Consider the following 22,616-nt stretch of genomic DNA (forward strand, 5'->3'; position numbering starts at 1 on the left):
CCAGGCTGACGAGCTTCGCCAACCACTCATGGACAACGACCTCAGCGAAGGACATCGACCAAGAGACTCCAGGGCGATCCGTATTTGCGACAGAAACAATCAAGCCTAAGGAACTTTATAGGTCGCATCTTCTCCATGAGGATTTTGTTCCACATTTAATATCAACCCCAACCAAGATGGTGGATACTGAAAATGAGGATGAAATGCTTAAGGATGAGATGGCAATAGATGATGATGCTGATGACCCAAACAAAGACGAGGTCAAACCGACCCTTACAATGGATGAGGTAGCAATGGGTTACTCATGTTCTACCGTAATTCAAATGTCAGAGGACGAGCGTTTTGGTGGGTTGTTGAGCCACTCTTATTCATTGTCATTGGCGCAACTGAGGGCTTGGCTTTCATATAAGCTTTTCCTTGATAAGGCTGACGATGTGCGTTCAGACTCTGTGATAGAGCCATCATTGCCACACTCTTCCTTCATGCTTGGTTTTGCTCTGTTTTACCATTCTAGAACTGTCGCTCCAAGCTGGCAGTTGATGGTCCACAATAGGGACACAGTTCATGCGTCATTTAAGATGCACCCCATGTGTTTGTCCAACTGTCGCATTAAGATGCCTATCCCATTTGCTAGTTTTCTGCCAATGTTTCCGTTCTTCATTTCCGTGTTTGACCCAGGAGATGGTAAAGGGTGTTTGCATTTTATTAATGATTTCTTTCATTTCTTAGCCAGTATAGTTGCTACGATTGTAGTTGCCATGCAACACTTTTCTGGTCTTCTTACCATATATAATCCATTAAATCCTAGACTTTGCTTCGGTGAATTTTGTGCATCAAGTGCGCATCTATTTGAAGCTCTTCAACTATATAAATCCTATAAATATGGACTGTATGCAAGGTTCGAGAAGGCTACAAATATGTTAAACCTAACCTATTTTATAGATGTTGCTCCGTTTGATATTGGTGGTGTGGCTTTGGGGAGGAAACAGTCCATCATAAAACCTTCTGTGGCCACCGTGGTTACTGTTATTACCCACCTTTCAAATGACACTATAGCTGAACTGAATTTGAATAGAAATCATAACTTGATTCTTGGGTCTTTTGCTACACTCTGTTGTAAAGCCACTTGCATATATCATGCTAATGGTGGAAAAGGAGAAAGTACTTGGGGTTTCACAATGGACTTGGTTGTTGCTGTTTCTAACAGATTGAGGACATGGGAAATGTTAGAGAAGAAAGTTCTTGTTATTGATCTCATATCATCTGAGGTCGAGCTGCTGTCCGTATCTGGATTTGCACTGAATATTTTACTTATGGAGCATGAATTTTATAAAAATTTGGCTGACAAAATAATGAATTCACATGATTCTATTAGTATGACAGTTAAATACATGTTAGAGGATGCTGAAACAGAGAATCCGTATGAGTTTTTAAGAGCAGAGTTAAATAGAGACAATCCTAATGTTGATACAGAGATTCGTGGCTGCAAGAACGAATGGGTAAAGCATCTTATCGAAGCTATTGGCTTGATTGCTATGTTTGAGAATATTCCAATGAATGCTAATGAGAATTATAATCTTGGGGACAGTGAGAGAGACAAGTATGATTTTGTCCTGCATTTGGAACTTCCCTTGGGAAATTTTTCTAAATGGGATATGAGATCAGTATCTACATCGGACTGCATTCTAACTATTTTATTCTATCAATACTCTTCCATTCACAGTATGGCATATAAGCTTCAATGGGTTCTAACAGATCTTACTGTCTTTGATGTTATGCTCATTATGGGGTGCAATTCAGACTACTATCATGGGAATAATACTGGTTTGGTTAGTTGGGTGACATTTGATCCAGGTATTCTTATTTTTCTTTTTGTGAATTGCAGATTACAAGCATTTCGATTTTGGTTTACTGTCCGAGAAAAGTTCTCATGGTGTGGAATCAATTTGAGTGAATTACTTATTGAGCAGCTCCAGTTTTTCATTGGTTGGTTTATTCAATTAATATTTGACGCTGGATCCACTATTACTAGTTCGTACTATATTTGCCACAACTATAAGGATCACAATGTTCATATGCATTTGAACCTGGTACAAATGACAAAGATTCTAGATTTTTTTGACTGGGTCTTACGAGCAAGGATCAATTACAGCTTGACACTTTCTAGCTTCAACTACGGTGCCCTTTATTTCAATGGTGGTTCTTGTCATAGGGAAAAGGGTATTGTTGTTCTCTTTGCACTTGTTGGCTCACTTCATTTGAGCATTTCAATTTTGGAAATGAACCCACTATCATGGAATCAATCTTCCATTACTTTTTCTTCTTTGATATTGGTGTTTGATCCTGGAAATGCTCCAAAGAGCTTGGTATTTAAATGATGTAGAGCCTGTGATTGATGTAATTGCCTTGGACACAATCATCGCCAAGACACTTTGGTTTCGTTTCGTTTCAAGTTTCCTCGTTGATACTGTATCTCCACCATATTTGATTAAATGGCTATATGCTATCCTTTTGAAACATTTTGCATCTGAAGGTTTTAAAGGGGGGCCTAAAATATTCAATAACTTGGATGCCCTTGCCATTATTATCTGTCCATGAAGATCCCATCGAGCAACTAGCGGCAATTGAACAATCATGCTTCATACACCATTAGGGGGCAATGGCTACAACAGTACTTAATTTGGTGGGATGGTTGTCCACATGCCACATGGGAAGATGATGAGGTACTCATGATATTGTACCGGCACCTCGACCTTGAGGACAAGGTATGTTCTAATGGAGGGGAGTAATGTTATGATCCCAAGACAAATGGGCCATCAAAGTGAGCCAATGGGGAGCCCAAGGCAGGAGCACGTGGTGGGCAAGTTGAGGAAGATCCAGAGAACACGGCATGAAAGGCACAAGGAGAAGGCAAAGATAAATATCGATGAGGTCATAGAGGAGGGGTTGTTGGTTGTTATGAACTCTCTCTCTCTGTGTAATATTCCCTCGTTCTTCCTGTGATTCTGTGATCCCCTTTTTGGCAGTCCTTTGTGACTAAGATTACCATTTCTTTCATTCTCTTCCGTATTGCACTGTAATCGAGCTTGCTTTTCATAGATATATATATATCCTTTGCTGAGTTAGATTTTCATATACGTTACAGGCAGAAACAAAGCAAGGAAGGAAAGAAGAGGGAATTCATCGCACCTTAACCATTGTAATTTTTTTTTTCTTTTTTTTTTTTGAGAGGAAGTGAAAGTGAGAATTGGGGGTGGTGAAGTTATATGAGGAGGGAGAAAGAATGATGAGGGTAGAAGGATTGGTTACGCAAGGACAGTGGGCAGTGGAAACTGGTAGCTAGGCAGTGCTTGAAGTTCGAGTGTTGAAGATGAAGCGGGTGAAATATGGCCCTTTTTGTATTGTTGAAATCAAGCAAAATACCATAGTGGGTGAAGCTTCTACAAGAGGAGAGGGGGAAGTTGAGGGAGGTGGTGGTCTGGCTAACTGAGAAAGACAGTGTGCTCAATCGCCACATTATCTACTGTAAGCCAAACTAACGGCTTCATTGATGGAAGGACTGGCATAATTAACAAAATAAATAATAAGAATTCAATAAACAGTAAAAGCTCTATAAGGGCCTCAATCAAAATTGGATGAAATTATGAGAACTATCAGATTAGTTTTCCCTAAATTTTATACTCAGCAACTTGCAATTAATTTTGATTGATTTAATTAAATAATAGCATATTTTAAATATTGCATAATAAAATAAATCATCTTTAGGTGACCCATGCTCATCAACGATATAAATTATTTACATCTCAAAGATGTCAAATATGATCGATATCATAAACTATTAAAGTCAAGGGTCCGCACCATATTATTTATTTAAATAAAAAATGCGGTGGTCATTTGATCCTTCTTTGTCAATTTTTACATTACAGTCTTGACTATCGTTGATTATTATATTTTACATTATTTATATCTTTAGAGAAGTTGCCACGTTTGCAAATTTTATCTCTTTTAAATTTCAATTTTAAAATTGAAATTTTCATTTTTTTTTTTAATGGCTGAGGAGGATTTTTGTGGACAATTATCATGAAATAACTAAATTGTAGAATAGTTTTCTAATAATCCTTAACAATGCATAGGTAACGACATACCTTATTGCATATACTCCAAACAAAAAATAAATAAATTTGACCAATAAATTTATATTTACCATTTGATTAATATATATTTTAATTTTCTCAAGTCAGAATGCATATTGTAGGAGTTCACTCCAAAAAGAATTGGCCAAAAAATCTTAAAAAATACGTGGTAAATTTGGATACAAGTACAAAGCAATATCCAACAAGTTAACTTTATTTGATTTACTTATGCGATGCGAAGTTATAGGCGCATTTAAGAAATAAAATCAGAGCTAGATTATTTAACTTTTACTATAAAAGTCATATTGGTTGAAAAAGACTTTCATGTTATAAATAAAGAAGAGATATAGAAGAATCATACAGAGGAAGAGAGCATCAACAAGAGAGAGTATTTCTCATTCCATTCAAGAGTGCTCAATACATTATACATAGCCTCTATTTATAGGCACAGCTTTACACCTTCGATAGAATCTACAGATTACATGATAATATGAGATAATTGAGGGATATAGAGATAATGAGAGATATTAGAAACTATAGGAGATAGTGGGAGATATATGGACATCCACAAAGATATTATTATATTCATAACACTCCCCCTTGGATGTCCAATATATATGAATGTGCCTCGTTAAAAAACTTCAACTAGCTAGGAAAAACCCTGTGGGATAAAAACCTAGCAAAAGAAAAAGAGTACATCATTCATTGATACACTATGCAGTGCTACCTCATTAAAAACCTTGCTAGGAAAACCCAGTGGGACAAAACCATAGACAAGGAAAAAAGAGTACTGCGTGTATCAACTCCCCCTCTTAGCAATGTCAGTTGACATCTTGGAGCCTGCAAAGTCTAATATAACGGACAACCCTTCCAAATATTGTAATAACGTAAAAATGTCAAATATGAATTTTATAATCTTTTGAAAATTATGAGACAAATAGTCCTTTTATGGTTTACCCACACGTAGATCATACTATAATTTCTTGACATGAGGATCAAACAAAAATACTTTATATCTATAGCCATTAAGATTAGTCTTGGGTACCTTCAAATAAAATAATATTACCTCCATGACACCCTTAAAGTAACGAAGAATATTTTTAATTCTATTCCAACATCTTCATGTTGATAAAAAACTACATTATGCTAATCAGCAAACGGTATATCATATTCTGTATGGCTAGATATATAAATGCTTCAGTGATACTAAGATATGGTACTTCTGGACCAAATGTTTATTCATTATGTTCTAGAGGTCTAAATCGATCTTTAGTCCATATCTAAAGATCTTGCAACTAATGAAACATATAATAGATGTTGCTCAACCACATAATAGATGTGACTTATCTATATGTATTATTCTGAAAGGTTTCGGTTCAAATTTTTTCCTTTAAGTAATTCACAACTATTGAAAACTCATCAGGAGTTCTGATATTATCATTATAAATAGTACTGATAACAAACTCATTTTGAATCTTTTCACAAATAGACAAGTTGGAATATGTTTACATCATTCCTTCAGTCAATATTAACCACATATGTCTCATATAGAGATTTACTTGCATAGTGTTCTTGAGAACATAATTGTATGCTTCTAGAAACTTAAATCCTTCAAGGATTTTCATACATTATGATCCATATCTATTCATATATTGCATTGTTTGAATTTATACAAGGATTTAAATCATTCAGGGAATCATACAAAATTTCACTATAAAGTGAGTCATACGTTATAGTTATGTATTTCTAAGACGCACATGAAAAAATTTCATTTATTACCAGACTGCCAGATTGATAAGACATGTAATTTAATCCACCACAAGACTTTATTTCTCTTTATATTGTACAAATGTCTATTTACATAATACTAGCATTACACTTCAAGTGCATAGGCCAGGGATACACAAATTCCTGTTACATTGCGTCTTTTCTTTTCTGTTGGCCAACCATTTTTCTGTCTGTATCTCATGATAGATTTATATATAAGATCCTCATTTGATCACATGATATCATCAATAAAATTATTGTCAACAATTTTATTCCTTTATCGGTCCCCTTTTCTTTTATGACATAACATATCGAGATCTCTTTATTGCTTTCAGACACTTAAACATCTTCAAGGGTCAAACAATTGTGTCTTAATCTCTTTTGCAATTCATGCCTCCTTAGTATGATCATCATGATCATTTGCTCCTTTTTCTTTTCTTTTGGAACCGATCATAATCTCATGCTTTTAGCATGTCTTCAAGAATAGGAGTACTTTTAGCTGGAATATAAGAATTAAGAATTCTCATTTTGATCAGTAATTACATCTGGTAGATATTAATAATATTTTATGAATGCAATACTTTATGAACTTCTAGTTTATACTACTATATTTGAGGATCTACATTTGATAGTAAAAATGCATTCTATATATTCTCTTTTCCAGCTACACATTTTCTCCCCCTCATATTGGGAACATATAATGTAGATCTCCTAAATCCATAAATCTCTTTTAGAAACATTATTTTGTTTCATTTAGAGACAAACAAGAATAAAAAGATTTTATCCAACAATGATCCCAACTTACTTTTAATATCCATCTATGTGCGTTATTGCGGTGGAATAATAGATATCACACATTTTAAGATGAAAAATGTTTGGCTGTTGACCAAAAGCCAATTATAATAGGAGAATTCACAATACATTGTTGGCTTGATGCATTTATGTGCAAAATATATAAAATCAATCATCCCAACACTCAAATGGGAATTATGTTCTCATAAACTCCAATCTAGCTACTCATGGAGGCTTTTACTAAGCATATAATTATCAGCAACGTGAGGAACGATCACTAGCAATCTCAACGAGAATCATATTGATTTCATAATAAAGAACTTATGTACTCAATGTAATTATCTGAACATATTTGCAAACTCCATGTTGCAAGTTGATCATAAATACCAGTGACCATTTTATAGATACATCTTTCACTTACAGAGTATTACTTTAGTCCACATGGTGTCTAAATGGGCCCATATATAAAGTTGATACATTATAGATCTGTACAGATCCGATTCTGAGCATAGCAAGTGATGTTCTCTTTGAGAACAAACAACACATAAAAATTCTTGAATTATATATCATTTTTAAAGAATCTTCTGGTTCTTTAATAAATGACAATGCACATTTTTCATGATATTTTGCATCATTATGATCCTGGATGATCTGACCGGTCATGCCAAACTATAAATGTATAAACTTCTGGTTTATTATAAAATTATTCTTAATTATTGGTAAACTTCTTGTTACCATGTCATATTATTCATTTTTTACCTTAATATTTCATAAGGAATATGCTATCAATTATAGATTTTATCTTCAGGATAATGAATCACGATATAGCTCTTCTAGAGTGTTAATTTTTATTTTTTACCTAATGGTAAAAACTTGTGCACTCATGGAAGGTTGAGCGCCACTGACTCTTTTAGAGCCTTTTTCAAAAAGAATACGAGATATAAGGAATGATACTAATATTAATAATAACAAATTCCATCCGACATGATTCACACTTGTATTTCAACAATCTCCCTCTCAAGTGTGAGTCATATAAATATATTTTTCTTATTTCTGTATTTCAAATACAGTGAATAATGTATAGTAAGCTAATAACATATCTTTAACTTGAAAATCCAAATGCTTCCTGATTCATATATAATAATAGATTTCAATCCAATTGAACTATTACCTTAAGACCCTTTGATAAGCAAATATTCTAATATAAATGTTTGTGGGTCATAATTTTTCATTATCAATTTCTTTTCTGACCACAAAAATAATGGGGGGGAACTACATTAGTTATTCAAGAACTATATCGATTTTGTTACTAGTTTTTCAGGAACTATATCAACATTTTGCTATTAGTTCTTCTGGAACTATATCAATCTTTTGTTATTAGTCCTTCTAGAACTATATCAATTTTTTGATTACATATAGTTCTTCAAAAAAAAATTGCTATATATAGTTCTTCAGGAACTAAAATATATTATTATTTCACTATATGATATACTTCACTTTTTGTTATACCTTTTTTTTCCCCCCAAAATATGAAGTATTTTTTTTTTAACAATATATATATATTCTCGATATTTCGTTATTCAAAAACTTTATTTCTTTGTATATATTATGTAATGCTTCAAAACTTATCCATATATTTATAAATTCAACAAAAAAAATCTATAAGGACTAAAATCAAACTATATAGTCAGGAAGATTTGAATCATAAGCCTTCAGAGCTATTTATAAGTCATTAGTCTTCAAGACTCTATATTAGAAATTATATATATTTTTAAAGATCATTTGTGTCACTCCATATTTAAACCATAAGCCTTTAGGGCTTGAAAAACATCATAAGTTATTATTTTTCATGTCATTCAATAACATGAGTGTAATGGCTGCTGGCCATTTAGTAATAAGAAAATTATAATATTAATAAATGTCAAATTGAATGTCAAAAATATATGAGAATAAGATAAAAATAAAACTTGAATTTCAAATTAATTACATGTAACATAAAATAAAGAGAAAAGATAAACTCTTTTACCAATACATCCTTCACTATATAGTCATTAGTTTTCTGGGCTACATTATTTATAATTCTAATTGTCATAATTTTTCTTTTATAAACAAACCATATAATGATCCTTCTCATAATCAAAACTATATGGCTTCATACCATTTAATAAAGAAAATAAAGATACATGGCATCTAGCTATTTAATTTCAAAATAAAAAAAATTAAAGATATATGGTTTCTGAGCATAAGATAAAACTTTGATGTTATATGGCTTCAAGCCAATTAATAAAATAACAAAATTAAATATTTATGACTTCTAGTCATAAAATAGAAGATCAAAATTATATGAATGCGAACCATTTAATAAGATAAAAGAAAATTTAAATATATATAAATAGCTTCTGGCTATAAAATAGAAAATTCAACATGATATATATTTAGCCATAAAATAGAAAATACAAATTATATGGCTTCTAGCCTTTTAATGAGATTAAAAAAAATTCAAATATCTACGGCTTCTGGCCGTAAGATAGAAAATCAAATTTATATGGTAACTAGCTATTTAATAAGATAAAACAAAATTATATATATAGCTTCTGGCTATAAAATAGAAAATTCAAATTACATGGCTTCTAGCCATTTAATAAGATAACAGTAATCAAATATATATGGCTTCTAGCCATAAGATGGAAAATTTATACCTAAATACTTCGAGTTATTTAATAAGATAAAATATCAAATATATATGGCTTCAAGTCATTTAAAAAAAAAAAAAGAGAATTAATCCCATATATATGTATATATATGGCTTCTAGCCATAAGATAAAAACTCAAAGTTGTATAGCTTCTGGCTATAATATAGAAAATCAAAATCATATGGCTTTTAGCCATTTAATCTGAAAAGAATGGAAAATCTGAGTTATATGGCTTCTGGCCTTTTAATTACAATGAGATGAAAACTTAGAATTATATGGCTTCTGGCCATTTAACTTTAGATGGTAAATCTTTATGGATACTGCTAGTTTCTATTGGAACTTCGAGTTCCATCGAAATAGTGACGTCAGGTCAATAAGAAATAGGGGGCAAAAAAATCTCCAATCATAGCCATGGAATCCGATGTTTAAAAGAACAGCAGATAATCCTTTTAATTCCATATAATGACTTAGATTATCCTAGATAAATTGAATAGGAATACGGATATTCTGAAACACTATATATATGATGCTCGAGGTATTTTTATTTGAACAGAGCAAATGATACTCTAGAAAAATAATAAAGATGATGCTCTAAAATTATGATGAGATAGAAAAGTATATCATACATACCTTAGTTAGAATTTCATGCTGATAACATATTATAAATAAAGAAGAGATATAGAAGAATCATACAGAGGAAGAGAGCATCAACAAGAGAGAGTATTTCTCATTCCATTTAAGAGTGCTCAATACATTATACATAGTCTCTATTTATAGGCACAGCTTTACATCTTCGATAGAATCTACAGATTACATGATAATATGAGATAATTGAGGGATATAGAGATAATGGGAGATATTAGAGACTATATGAGATATAAGAGATAGTGGGAGATATATGGACATCCACAAAGATATTATTATATTCATAACATTTCACATATTATTTATTACTTATTTGGATCTTATTCTTTTCACATGTAATTCTAAATGGTTAAACAAAATCAGATTTCTACAGTCAAGTCATCTTTCTGTTCACATTGTCGACAGCAAGAATAATAATATATTAGGCAATGTTAGATTAGGTAGTTCCTTCACAATAACAAGAGTACGCAGTATTTTATAGCGTACTTTTTTTTGGCTTTCCGTGTTAGTATTGAATATTGATATAAGATAATATGAAATATGATAATTACTTGCCAACTAATATATTAGCCATGTACAAGCGTCACGTGCACTACTAGGTAACCATCTTGACTATTACTAGTCAATATAAGTAAGTAAGTCACATTAATACATTAGTTAGATAAGTTTTTTTAAAAAAAAAAATAAGAACATCTTGGACTATGACAACATAATATTCTTCTCTCCTATAAAGAGGAGGGCTTAACGTCTTACGAGGCGTCGATTAAAAAAATTAAAGTCTAGAGACTGATTTTATAATTAGACAACACTATAGATACCATTAATGTTTAGGTTTTAATTACCTATATTTAATGCGCCATTTGTATGTGAACTAATAAAAGACCATTGGCCATTAAGTAAAAAAAGAACGTTCACGTTGGCCAAAAAAAAAAACAAAGAAAAAGAAAGGAAGAACGTTCGCCCAAAAAAATAAAGAGAACTAACATTAATAAAATTTTTAAAAAAAATGATAGCTGGAATATTCCGAGGAGAATAGGTTGGCCAAAATTTTAGAAGACACTTTTAACTAATTTACATTTTCAATAAATTAGTTAATGACTTGTAAAATTATATGTTCAATTCATATTTATCCTAATTTAGCAGGGCGTCTCAATTGGAAAAACTTTATTAATTGCACTCGCATCTTTATGGATATCTTTTGTTCTTGGTCTGGACAGGAAATTAACAAAACTAAGTCTTCAGTCCTAAAAGCATCCTGCATTACTCAGACAAAATGCAAATCTCTCGGAGTTTTGGAGTCCCTTTTGTGTTTAGAATTGGAAAATATCTTGCAACTTGGAATGATCTAGGAAGAGATAAATCACAAGTATATCTTCAAATCCTTAAATCAATTGAAAAAAGATTGATGCCAGGTGTATGTGTGGATTTCTTTTGGGACACCCTAGCTAGGAAATTCTAAGAAGATGAAAGGATGCTCTTTTTCTTCCTTTAGCCCAAGGAGGGTTGGTTTGCGTCACTCTCATCAGGCTAATAATGAGCCTCTTCTAGCTAAGCAAGTCTGGAGAATACCATCATCAGATTCGCACTCCCTCCCAACTACCACTTTGAAACATAAGTACATAGATCTTATTTCAAGTGCTACCATAATTCGGAAACCATACAATTCCTTTTGGATTTCGAAAGGTTTACGTGACAATGCAGAGATTATTGTCAGGCATCTCAGTTGGAGGGTGGGAAATGGGTTGTCGATTCCTCTTAACCATCCGTTGTGGTGGCCCATGCATCAGGGATCTACATCCAATGAGCATCTTCATTGTGTTGCGGATCTTTTATTGCGTACTTCCTCCCTTATTAACCCAATTAAATGGAACCTTCCATTAGTATACCCCCTCCTGTCCATTTTATAATTGCATGATAACCAAACTACGTGGTTTAAAAAAATAATTAAAATTAGTTAAAAGTAATAAAAATGTGAGAAATGAAGTTTTTCCAAGCATGTCATTATTTATAAAGGGGCAAGTAAAAAAGAGAAATATCTAGAACAAACTTATTCTTTCTAAACTTATCAACAGCTAGTTGTCCCAATAGCAACACCACCCGCCACACTTCCTGGGACCTCATCCAATTAAATGTTCAGACAACCCTAATTAAATTTTTATAAAAAGGACCAAATCAGTTCAAATTTCAAGCTCTTATAAAAAATACCAGAGGACTAAACTAGTTACCCTTGGGCTATTGCAAATAGAATCATCAACCCCCCCTTCCCTCCTTCACTGGTTTGCCTGATCAATTAATCTGGCAAGGGACTATGTCAGGTTATCATACGGTTAAGGATGGTTTCCGACTAAGTCAAAATATTAATCAACAAAACACTGAGCCCTTGGAATCTTTTTGGAAATTCCTTTGGCCAATAGCCCTTCCGAACGAGTTCCTTTTATTTATGTGGAAAATGTTACATCAGGCAATTTCGGTCTGTGAAATCCTACAGAAACATCACCTAAATATATCAGGCTTATACATGTTGTTTTGGTTGTCAGTATGATGAATTAATTGAGCGCCTCTTTTTCCCTTGCCCTTACTCGCGTTCGATCTGGTTCGGACGTGTCTCTCTATCAAGTTCCCAAAAATGAACTTTAAACAGGAGCATATGCCCCATGCCTTCATCTTCTCGCTTTCACCATATGCAGATCAATACTAACAAAGGATGGGTGATCTTGTTTATTTATTTTTTTCGGTTAGAAAGGATGGGTGATCTTATTGTTTAAACAGAAGCATTACAATTCTACTGTCTGTCATAGTGTGTTATATCTTCAAAGATTCCTATGGAAACGAAGACTTAACGCTGTTATACCACTTGATATCCTGAGTCGTCATGCTTCCTTGAACTGGATCCTTGCTTCTGGGCTCTTGACAAGAGATCTTTTGCAAATATGTTTTGTCAGGAAACGACTTCTCCTCTCTTCCTCTTGGTTCATCAGGCGGTTAAAGCAATGTGATAGGTACTACAAGATGTATCCTTTGTTATGAGAAGTTTCCTAGAAATTCATGACTATGATCTATACTATAGCATTTTACATTTCTATTATTATTTTCTAAATAAAATACGATAAATAGTCAATGTTAATCATAAAAAGGGTGTATATAAAAATTAAGGTAACTTCAAACGATTAAGTTTAGTGAGTTTATAAGATTATTTTATTTAAATAGTCCACACAATTAAAAATATAATAAGCAAGCTATAAAATAATTATTCCCTTTTAGTAATAGTTAAAATTGGTCAATATGGTAACATGGTTAGCTGGATTTGCTTATTTTAGTATTTATCTGTAAAAGCACATGTCATAGGCATGACATATAGAAATACTTCCCTAGTCCTATTTATAGGGCAGAGAGAGAAGGTTTTTTTTTGTCCTATTTATAAGTCACTTCATTAAATTTTCAACATGAATGTACTATTTTGTCCTTCATTTATTATAATGTAGATAGTTATCTCTTCTGAAAGGTATATATATTAAACATGGGTAAAGTTTATATTTTAATAGAGAGTTAATGTATTTTAATGTTTTTCTTAGTCTGAGTGAAATACGCTGAAAGTACCCTATAAATACGACCAGAAAAGTATAATATTATGTTTACTCATCATTCTAGATTTGTCATTTTCGACAGAGTCTCATAATATGCTAACAACTTAAATATTTATTCTCTGACTCCAAATTGGTATTAGATTTTTTTTTCCCCGATAAAATTGGTATTAGATAGTTTAGTCGCAACTCACAGTCCCAATTCCCAACTGAGTAGTTTGAAAAATAGTATTAATTTGCTTTAACTTATATTAATTTCAGTTACATTCAATGCATTTTCTGTTGTTTCTAAAAAAAAAAAAACATAGATGGATTCGAGGAGAAAGGGCTAACCAAAAGTCTTTAAAACTTTTGCTCAATTTTTTAAAATTTGGAGAAGACAAAAGTCGCAAGTTCCAAGAAGGAAATGGTAACGTGATTGTTTTGCGTTTTGTGCTGTGCTTCTTATAGAGTACTAGTTTTATATATAATTTAAAATGCAGCTCATGGGAAGGATGATCTGCATCTACTTATCTGTTCTCTATATAATGTCTCTTTGTTTTTCTCTCTTCTTCTCCACCTGATCTTTCTATTCATATCTGATTCTTCAACGTTTGGTTGGTGAAGTCACAATCCCATTCTGCTATTCTCTAGTAAGGCTCTAGTTCTTTGTATCATTTACTTTTTCTTTGTTGGCAAATCATCCCCTAGTCATCTTCAGATCAATCTACTTTTGTTCTTCACGTTTAATTGGGAACCATGCATGGTTTTATTGTCTATTCGGGATTCTTGTTTTGTCTAGTCTGATTTCCATATAGCTAGATATATATGACCTATATATAGATATATATCTCATTTACACCGCTTGAGTCTAATTTGAAGAGTTTAATTATCTGAAAAATATATCTATAAATTTGACATGTACTGTGACATTAAAAATATACCTGAATTCAAGTTACCCTTCTGTTGCAGCTTTGGTTACGAGATTGAGGACAATTCACAAAAGTAGACCTTGTACTAAGGGCAAATGATGAAGAGCTTTCTATCTCCCGCTTTACATTTGCGAGCGGTGGAGAACTTTACGTAGTGCTGCCACAGACGGCAGGTGGCCAACAGTCCTTAAAATGTACGAGGAAAAAGGGGAGCTTCGCACTGCCAAGATATCCCCGACAGGAGACACCGCATAGAACATGGCAGTGTCTAGTGGGAAAGAGCATGTGGTGGAATCCATGGTGGACTTAGTTTGTGGAGAGAGAATTAATGAGCAGGATGAGAAGGCATCAGTGGATGAAAATGGAGATGAGAAGAAGCCCGTCCTTGAGGCTCAGAATTAGAAAGCTAACACTCCTCTCCATTAAGCCGCTTTGATGGGGAATGTTAAAATGTGTAAGAAGATAAGTAGCGTGGATCCCCTCTTAATTTCTAAACGCAATTGCGCCGGCGAGACACCCCTCTTGATGGCGGCTCTCCATGGCAAAAGAAAAGCTTTTCTTTGGCTTCACTATCAATATACGGAAAGCCCTGGAGTTTGTTTAGCAGACGTTGCTCATTGCATAAGAAGGGACAACGACGACACCGTTCTTCATTGTGCACTGGAAAAAAGGCATCTTGGTAACAGAAGCAACTATCCATTTTTTCGTATATTGCCGTGTTTTAATTTAATGTATTATTCAACTGCATATGGTCTGCTTCGATTTTGCAGTTGTGGCAAGAGAAATAGTTCACCTTTATAAAGATCTTTTGGAAGCGATGATCAAGGGCAATAAGAATGAGTTGTTTCCACTCCATCTCTTAGCAGTAACCCCTTCAGCTTTCAAAAGTAGTGATCTTCCTGGTCAATCTTCCGTTGTTCAACTTCTTTTATCGCTGTAAGTACATTGTCTTTCTGTGATTTCATGCTTGCAATCATGACAAGTTTTTTTCCTTTTTTCCCTATAACAATCCTTTCTGCATATACTGTTTCACAATACACCTTTCCGTACACAATTGGAAGAAATTAGGTAGAGGAGCTCAAGTGTCAAAATCTGATAAGCTGGCTCCCATTCAATATATTTATGGAGTAATGTTGGCAAAACGGAATGCTTGTATAGAATAACTGAGTCATACGCGTGATCATCCCGTACCTAGAATCATCTGCACAAAATTGCAGTGTGGCCCTCATAGTCATTTGATGAATGTTAGTGGTGGGAGCTAACACGTGGTTAGATGAATTTGAATCAGCTAGACTTCTGATTTTTGGTTGAAGAAGAGATGGGGTCCATTTGGATTAGCAGTAGAAAAAGTAACTTATTTGCTGGGTAAAAGTTAATTTGGGTAATGTGAATTGTGTTTGGATTGGATTTTATAAAAGTTGGTTTGTAAAAGTTAGATTGGGTAAAAAGTTGTTTGAATTATGATTGAATAAAACTAAGTTTTATTGTAACATTATCAAAATGGGCATGAGTTTTATTAAATAGTGAGAGAATAATGGGAGGAATGAGAGAAAATTATTATTCTAACAATTTCTAACGGTCCTAAGCCCGATTACCACTTGAAAAGGTTACCTCCCCCGCTTAAGGTGAATCGCGCGTTTGGCCCCATTTTTGACCCCCAGGTGCGGTCTTGTACAAGTTCTTCCAAACAAGCTTACTTTTTGAATCGGGCTTCTGCTGCAAAATAAGCTACTTCTGACCCATAAATAGCTGTCCCAAACGCACATATTCGCACGATAAGAAGGAGAAGACAACCTACCCAGTTCATTTTTTGTTGTAGCGCCGAATACTTTAAATTGCTTGAACGTATCCTTATCGGTATCGTATCTGATGCCAAGATGCACAGATATTTCTTCAATATGTATTGGAAAAGTATCAAAATACTTTTTTATACGTTTAGGTTACTTCTAAAAACTTGGTCAATAATTCAAGACTTTTTTAAAATAAATAAATAAATAAATTTTTATTGAGGATTTCCATGTTATATCTCTAATTATTATCTAGATTTTGCATTTTTATCTTGCTATAAATCCTTACCAAGGAGATAAGTAATAGCGGAGATGTGTGGGATAACTTTAGTGGTGTTGAGAACTTTGAAATGACAAACTTAGGCCCGTTTGATACGTTGGAATTGATTTTGATGGAAATGGACGTGGCTATAGAGATGAGTGCAAAAATGAAAATAGAAATGGGGTTTAAAAATGTGTTTGGTATCTATTGGGAATTCAAATATTATTTTTATTTAACATTTATATTTAAAATGTGAAATTACAATATATGATGCAGTTTTGGGTAATGGGATTGAAGGAGATGAAAGAAAGGGGCAAAAGAATAGTTCATGGAAATTTTCATAATTTCATCGGTTATATGGAATCCATTTCCATGCCTCTTTATCTGTACCAAACATGCTAAAGGCATGTCCAATTCCATTGCCATTATGGTTTAATAAAACTATCATTTTCACATATGACAGCAGCTGGGAGAAAAAGAGATTACACTAATAGAAAAAAGTTGAAATAAAAAGAGAAGTTAGTTTTGGGGAGAAAAAGTGAGAAGAAATAAAAGTTAGAGAGAAAATGGAGCTCATGACTTGCCTCATTTTTTCCCCAACTTTTCTCTATATATGGAAAGAAAATAAGAAGAAAACCCATTTTCCGTTTATATGCTTCATCTTTTATTTTTATATTATATTTTTAGCATTTATTAATAGTGTTGAATAATGTATAATTTATTTATATCATTTATTTTATCTAATCTTAATAAATTATCCTTTTTTTATGGTAGCATAAAATATATCTTTATCAAATAATTTGATTTTAAATTAGGGAAACTTGAAAAAAAAATCCTGACATTATTATTTTCCAAATCAAGCACCTAAGAGTTCAAAATGATAGAAAAGAAAGTGGTGCATGATTTGGTATTATGAAAATATAGTTAAATGACTAAAATACCTTTGCATCATGTTTGAAAACAAAAGCTATCAAGCATATCATTGTTAGTACATTTTTATAATTGGCTATTCAAAACTTGTTGTCACATCCTGTCAAATTTAACATTGACATGAGGGATGAGAAATTTGGTTGAGGGCCAATGTAGAAACTAGACGAAAGGAGGAAATAACTTTTGATGTGAAACTCCGATAAGGTCCGGACTGGTATTTTCATAATTATCGGTCTAGGAAAGGTAAAATAGGAAATTTTGAGAAAAATTCTAGAAAATTTCTAAAAAAATGGGAAGAATATAAATTAGGGGTTTTGGAATCTCGATGGAGGCCCTAAAGGTAAAAATTATGGAAAAGGGAATTTTTAAGGAATTTCCCGAATATGGAGATTTTTCGGGAAAATAGGAAAAAATTAGAGAAAAATAATTAATTTAATTAGTTAGAGGCCTCAATAATTTTGAAAAAAATATGAAAAAATCATATAAATATTTATTTGAATTTATAAAATTGGTTTTATACCTTAGAAGCTCAGGAATTAACTTTAGAGAATTTTTTTCCCACAGTGACACCGATAGAGGCCTAATCAGGAAAAATTCAAAATAAATAGTTAGAGGTGGAGAAAAATTCTAAAAATTTTCATATAATATCTTTGTATGAAAAAGGTATTTTTCATGAATAAAAAAAATTTTTGGAGGCCTAAAAAAATTATAGAATGTTACTAGTGAATAGTAACTGATAAAGTTTTGAAATGGTTTGGGATTTTGAATTGGTTTGTAGGCCATATTTTTGGACCATCCTAAACCATTTGTGGGCCCCACATTGAGTCCAATTAAGGCCTCATTTCGTGGAACTTCTGGATCCTTCAATTTAATAGAGATAAATCCTATTTTTCATGTGATAATATTGGAAAATTCTAGTAAATGTACACATGGACAGATCTGAATGCTTCTTGCTGCTGATGGCTGCCAAATAACCCCCTTAGGTGGCAGCTTGGACGTCCAAAATGGGGAAGAGGTGGCAGATTTATTGCCTGTAAATACCTCCTAAAATACAAAAAAATGATAGGAAAATTGGAAAATTAAGGGAAGGTTCTGCCATTTTCGTTCCAGACCTGTAAACTGATTTTCTTGAGAGTGTTTGGGCAAGAAATCACCTAGCTTTCATCAAGGATACATCAAGGTATATTCAAGCCATGTTATAATTAAGATTCAAGCTAGTTTTGGTTTAGTTTTTGGCATGAAAATTTAAGGGAGATGCCGTCCATTTTGGTTTGAATGTATAACCATTAGGGAAGGATAGAAATAACCTTAAATATCAAGTGGGATAAGCATGTTTAAGTGGTATATAGATTAATTTTTGAAAGAAAAACCAACCTAGGGTTTATATGCTTCAATTCAACCAAAGGGAGAACTTGGTACAGTAGCTTGTTTTGTTGTGATTTTTTATTCTAATGGGTTTAATATATATTTTTGTGTAGGAAATTAGGAATATACTAAAAGGAAATATTTAAAATCATCGAAATCAAAAATCACAGGAAAACAAGCTATTGCATCAAGATTTATGGAAACTCCAAGCTTTAGTTCATAAAGCAGTATTAATTTATTATAAATATATAAAAACTTTAGGAAGAGTAATTAATCATTCTAGACCTTCACCGTCGGATCAATTAATAATAAAATATGGAGTGAATTACATCAATATTTTCTGTGTTTTATTCAAATTATATATGCTTTCTTAAAAAATTAAAAAAGCTTTTACTAAGAAAATTAAAAACACTTGGTTGAAAACGAAAATGTAAGTAGTTATACAAATTATTCTTGAATATTTTTATTAAATTACACAACCATTCTTTCTATTTTCAATATGCACGCAAGTTTTAAAATATAAATCGATTGCAAATATTTGTCATGGGCGATTTGAAACTACGTTGGTACTTTTTCTAATTTCACGAAACATTTGTGTATATTTAAAAAATAGAAAGGCATATATATTATATTAATCTAATTTTAATACATTTAAGAGAGATTTTTTTTAATTGAATCTTCATTTTAGAGGAAATTGTGTAAATTTTGAAACATAGAGGTGATACTCAAGTAATTTGAACAATTTTTTTATGATCAAGTCAACATTATCAATAATTCAATATGAAACATTTTATTATCGATGTAATCTTAAAAATCTTAAATTAAAATAGTATAAGTTACTCTTGCAAATTTTTCTGATTGTGTGGAAGTCCACGGATCATTGTTTTTTTCAAATAAAAAATAGCGCTATTTTACCTGTATGACACATGAGAGGACACAATTTATTATATCATCTCTGTCGACTTAGAAACTGATTTTTTCAATGGATCACATCCTATCCACATTATGATTGACATCAGAATTCGCCTAAATCTTCAATGAATTATGATCGATCAAGTTTCATTAAATAATTAGAAATATTAATTTTGTTAATTGCAGACATTTGTTAGCATGATTTTTCTTTGCAACAACAACAATCTAAATTTGTGATTTGGACTATGAATGATTGGATAGAGCCAGGGTCTAAAATAGTTGACACACCTCTAATGATTGCTGCTAAGAATGGTGTCATAGAAATGGTGGAGAGCTTCCTAAAATTATTTCCATCTACGATAGAAGTTGCCAATGAAGAGGGAAAGAACATAATTCTATTAGCCGTAGAAAAGAGGCAGACCAAGTTGTATCAAATTTTGCGCAAAAATGAAAACCTTGATAAAAGTGTATTTAGTCAAGTTGATAAAGACGGAAACACCGCATTGCACTTGGCAGCCAAGCTTGAGGTCAATCTAAATATGCAGACTGCAACACCTAGCTTTCTATATACTAACAGGGTCCATTTGACGTCTGTGAATCACTAGACGCTAGTGTTCTATTATAAAAATAGCAGAAATTTTTTTTTTATTTGAATACACTGACGAGTGGTTCACACACTTGAACCCTGCTCCTGTAGCTCATATGACAGACGCACAGAAATAATACTACATTTATATAAGTAGTTATACTAGCCATTCAGGACAATGACCTCTATCTGGGCATCGGAAGTGCATACCTCCTTATAGAGGATACAAAATAGTATAAATAATAGCAAGTAAAGGTTACTTGCTCTTAAACATCTAATAAGTTAGATAATTAACTATCAAACAATTATTCTATATGTACAAAAGTAGCAGTCATTCTTGCTCTTCATGCAATCCCACCTTCAGCTCTTATGACTTCCTTACCCTTGGAACTGCTTGCCCTAGCTGTATAATATAGGAAGGGAGGGTGAGATTCGAACGAATCCCCGTAGTAGTAATTTCCATCAAACAATTGTGCACATTACATAAAGCATGCAAAACAAGCCAAAGAGGAACATAACCTTGCAAGCTAATGCAATTAAGCATTTATGGGCAATAACAGATAGACAATATGATTAATTAATGCGCAAATAATTGGCAGATATTGCCCCATGTCTATCAGCTACACGTGATCATGGCTAAATAATCCATGCAAGGAAATAAGGATTACATGTTTTCATGCTTTAACAGCAATATGACACAAACAGACATGCAGTAATCATACACAAGTGTAAGGTAGGAAAGAACTACTACCTGAACCTTCCGCTTCAAAATCAAACCTTACTTGTTTCCTTTCTCTTAGCTTCTTCGGTGGGCTTTTGCAGATATCAAAACCTATTATATTAGTAAGGGTTGGTTAATACTTGATCCAACATAATTTATAAATTAAATAACTCTCTTTAAATCCCAATCTCTTTCAATCTCTACCCTTACTTAATAGTTGGTCATCCTGGACAATTTTTCGTATTTAAACTTTTCTCTTTGGAGAGTTTTCTTCCTTATCTCGACCCACACAGTTAGTTTACCTAGTAACTGGTCATCTTGGTCAAAAGCACTATTTCTATTTATTATAATTTAAGGATAACATCGTATCCACTTTTCCAAATCTGGCTCCACTTTTATTAAGTGGTTGGTCATTATGGAAAAAACTAAAGATATATAAATGTATATGTATATATATTACAATGTCCACAATTCCGCTTACAATCCCTATCTATTCATAGCTCAATCACATACACATATCATATTTATTCCATTCGATTACTTCAACTTCCCCTTTCGGCCGTACATAGAACAACAAAACCAGAGATTATTCAAACTAAAAAACTCTCAGCTAACCCGCAAAAGTCCAGCATATATATGCTTATATTATCAATCCTTCGTTTACCCATAAACCCGACAGCATTATAGCAGCAACTACGGTCCCTGTTTTCGGTAACTACAAGCAGAACAAGACATCCCGCATGCAATCATAAAAACCAACCCCCGCAACCAAACAAATAAGGAAACCGAAGCCAAAATTTGCAAAAACATGTACCCATGTTCGGCCATAAACAAAACAGAGCAAGAGAATCGACATGCAACCAGATTTATCAACATGCAACACCACATTTCAACCACACAAGATTCAATCTACAATCCTCCTTACATATATCATCCGTTTCCCTGACTTTCTCTCACAAAACCCAAAACTTCTTTCATCATCAACTTCATATCCGCCGCCAAATGCAGAAAACAACCGTGGAAGAGGATTAGCAGGCTCACCTTGATCAAGATCGCCGGTTGCATGCAAGGAAAACTCCTTCGATCACCCTCTCGCCGATAGCTCCTCTTCTGTCTTCTCTCTCGTTCTCTCTCTCTCTCTACGTCACAGAACAGGATGAAATGAAGGAGACGCACGGTGAGCTGATGGTTAGCGAAGGAGGCTACACGTATCTAAGAAAATTCATGGACTATTTTGCCCTCCAACATATTTATTCCTCCAATCTTACCCCTCTCCTATTTTTCTGAAATGTAAAATATATCCAGAAATTAAACCAATTTTCTCTTAAAATTATCTATTAAAATTATTTAAGCCACTTTTGGGGAAATACCTTTTCCAAAATGTCTCTAAACCCCAAAAATCAATATTCCATAATTTTTCCCAATTTATTTGGCAAATAAATAATTTTAATGAATTTTCACTTTTCTGCTCATCCTAAATCATAAAATTCGGAGTGTTACACAGACAACTACGATGGTAGAGGAATTCAAG

General features: G+C 32.9%; 1 long non-coding RNA gene across 1 annotated transcript; it reads left to right on the top strand.

Annotated features, from left to right (window-relative positions):
- Window positions 1-1,415: 1,415 nt before the first annotated feature.
- LOC114712990 (uncharacterized) lies at window positions 1,416-20,141 on the top strand. The gene is made up of 3 exons (XR_003737297.1): window positions 1,416-1,426; window positions 17,456-17,466; window positions 20,040-20,141. It is a non-coding gene; the product is annotated as an uncharacterized LOC114712990 (long non-coding RNA).
- The last annotated feature ends 2,475 nt before the right edge of the window (window positions 20,142-22,616 follow it).

The sequence above is a fragment of the Neltuma alba genome, unplaced genomic scaffold (assembly GCF_004799145.2).
Source record: "Neltuma alba isolate B1F8T4 unplaced genomic scaffold, ASM479914v2 tig00011408_pilon, whole genome shotgun sequence".
NCBI lineage: Eukaryota > Viridiplantae > Streptophyta > Magnoliopsida > Fabales > Fabaceae > Neltuma > Neltuma alba.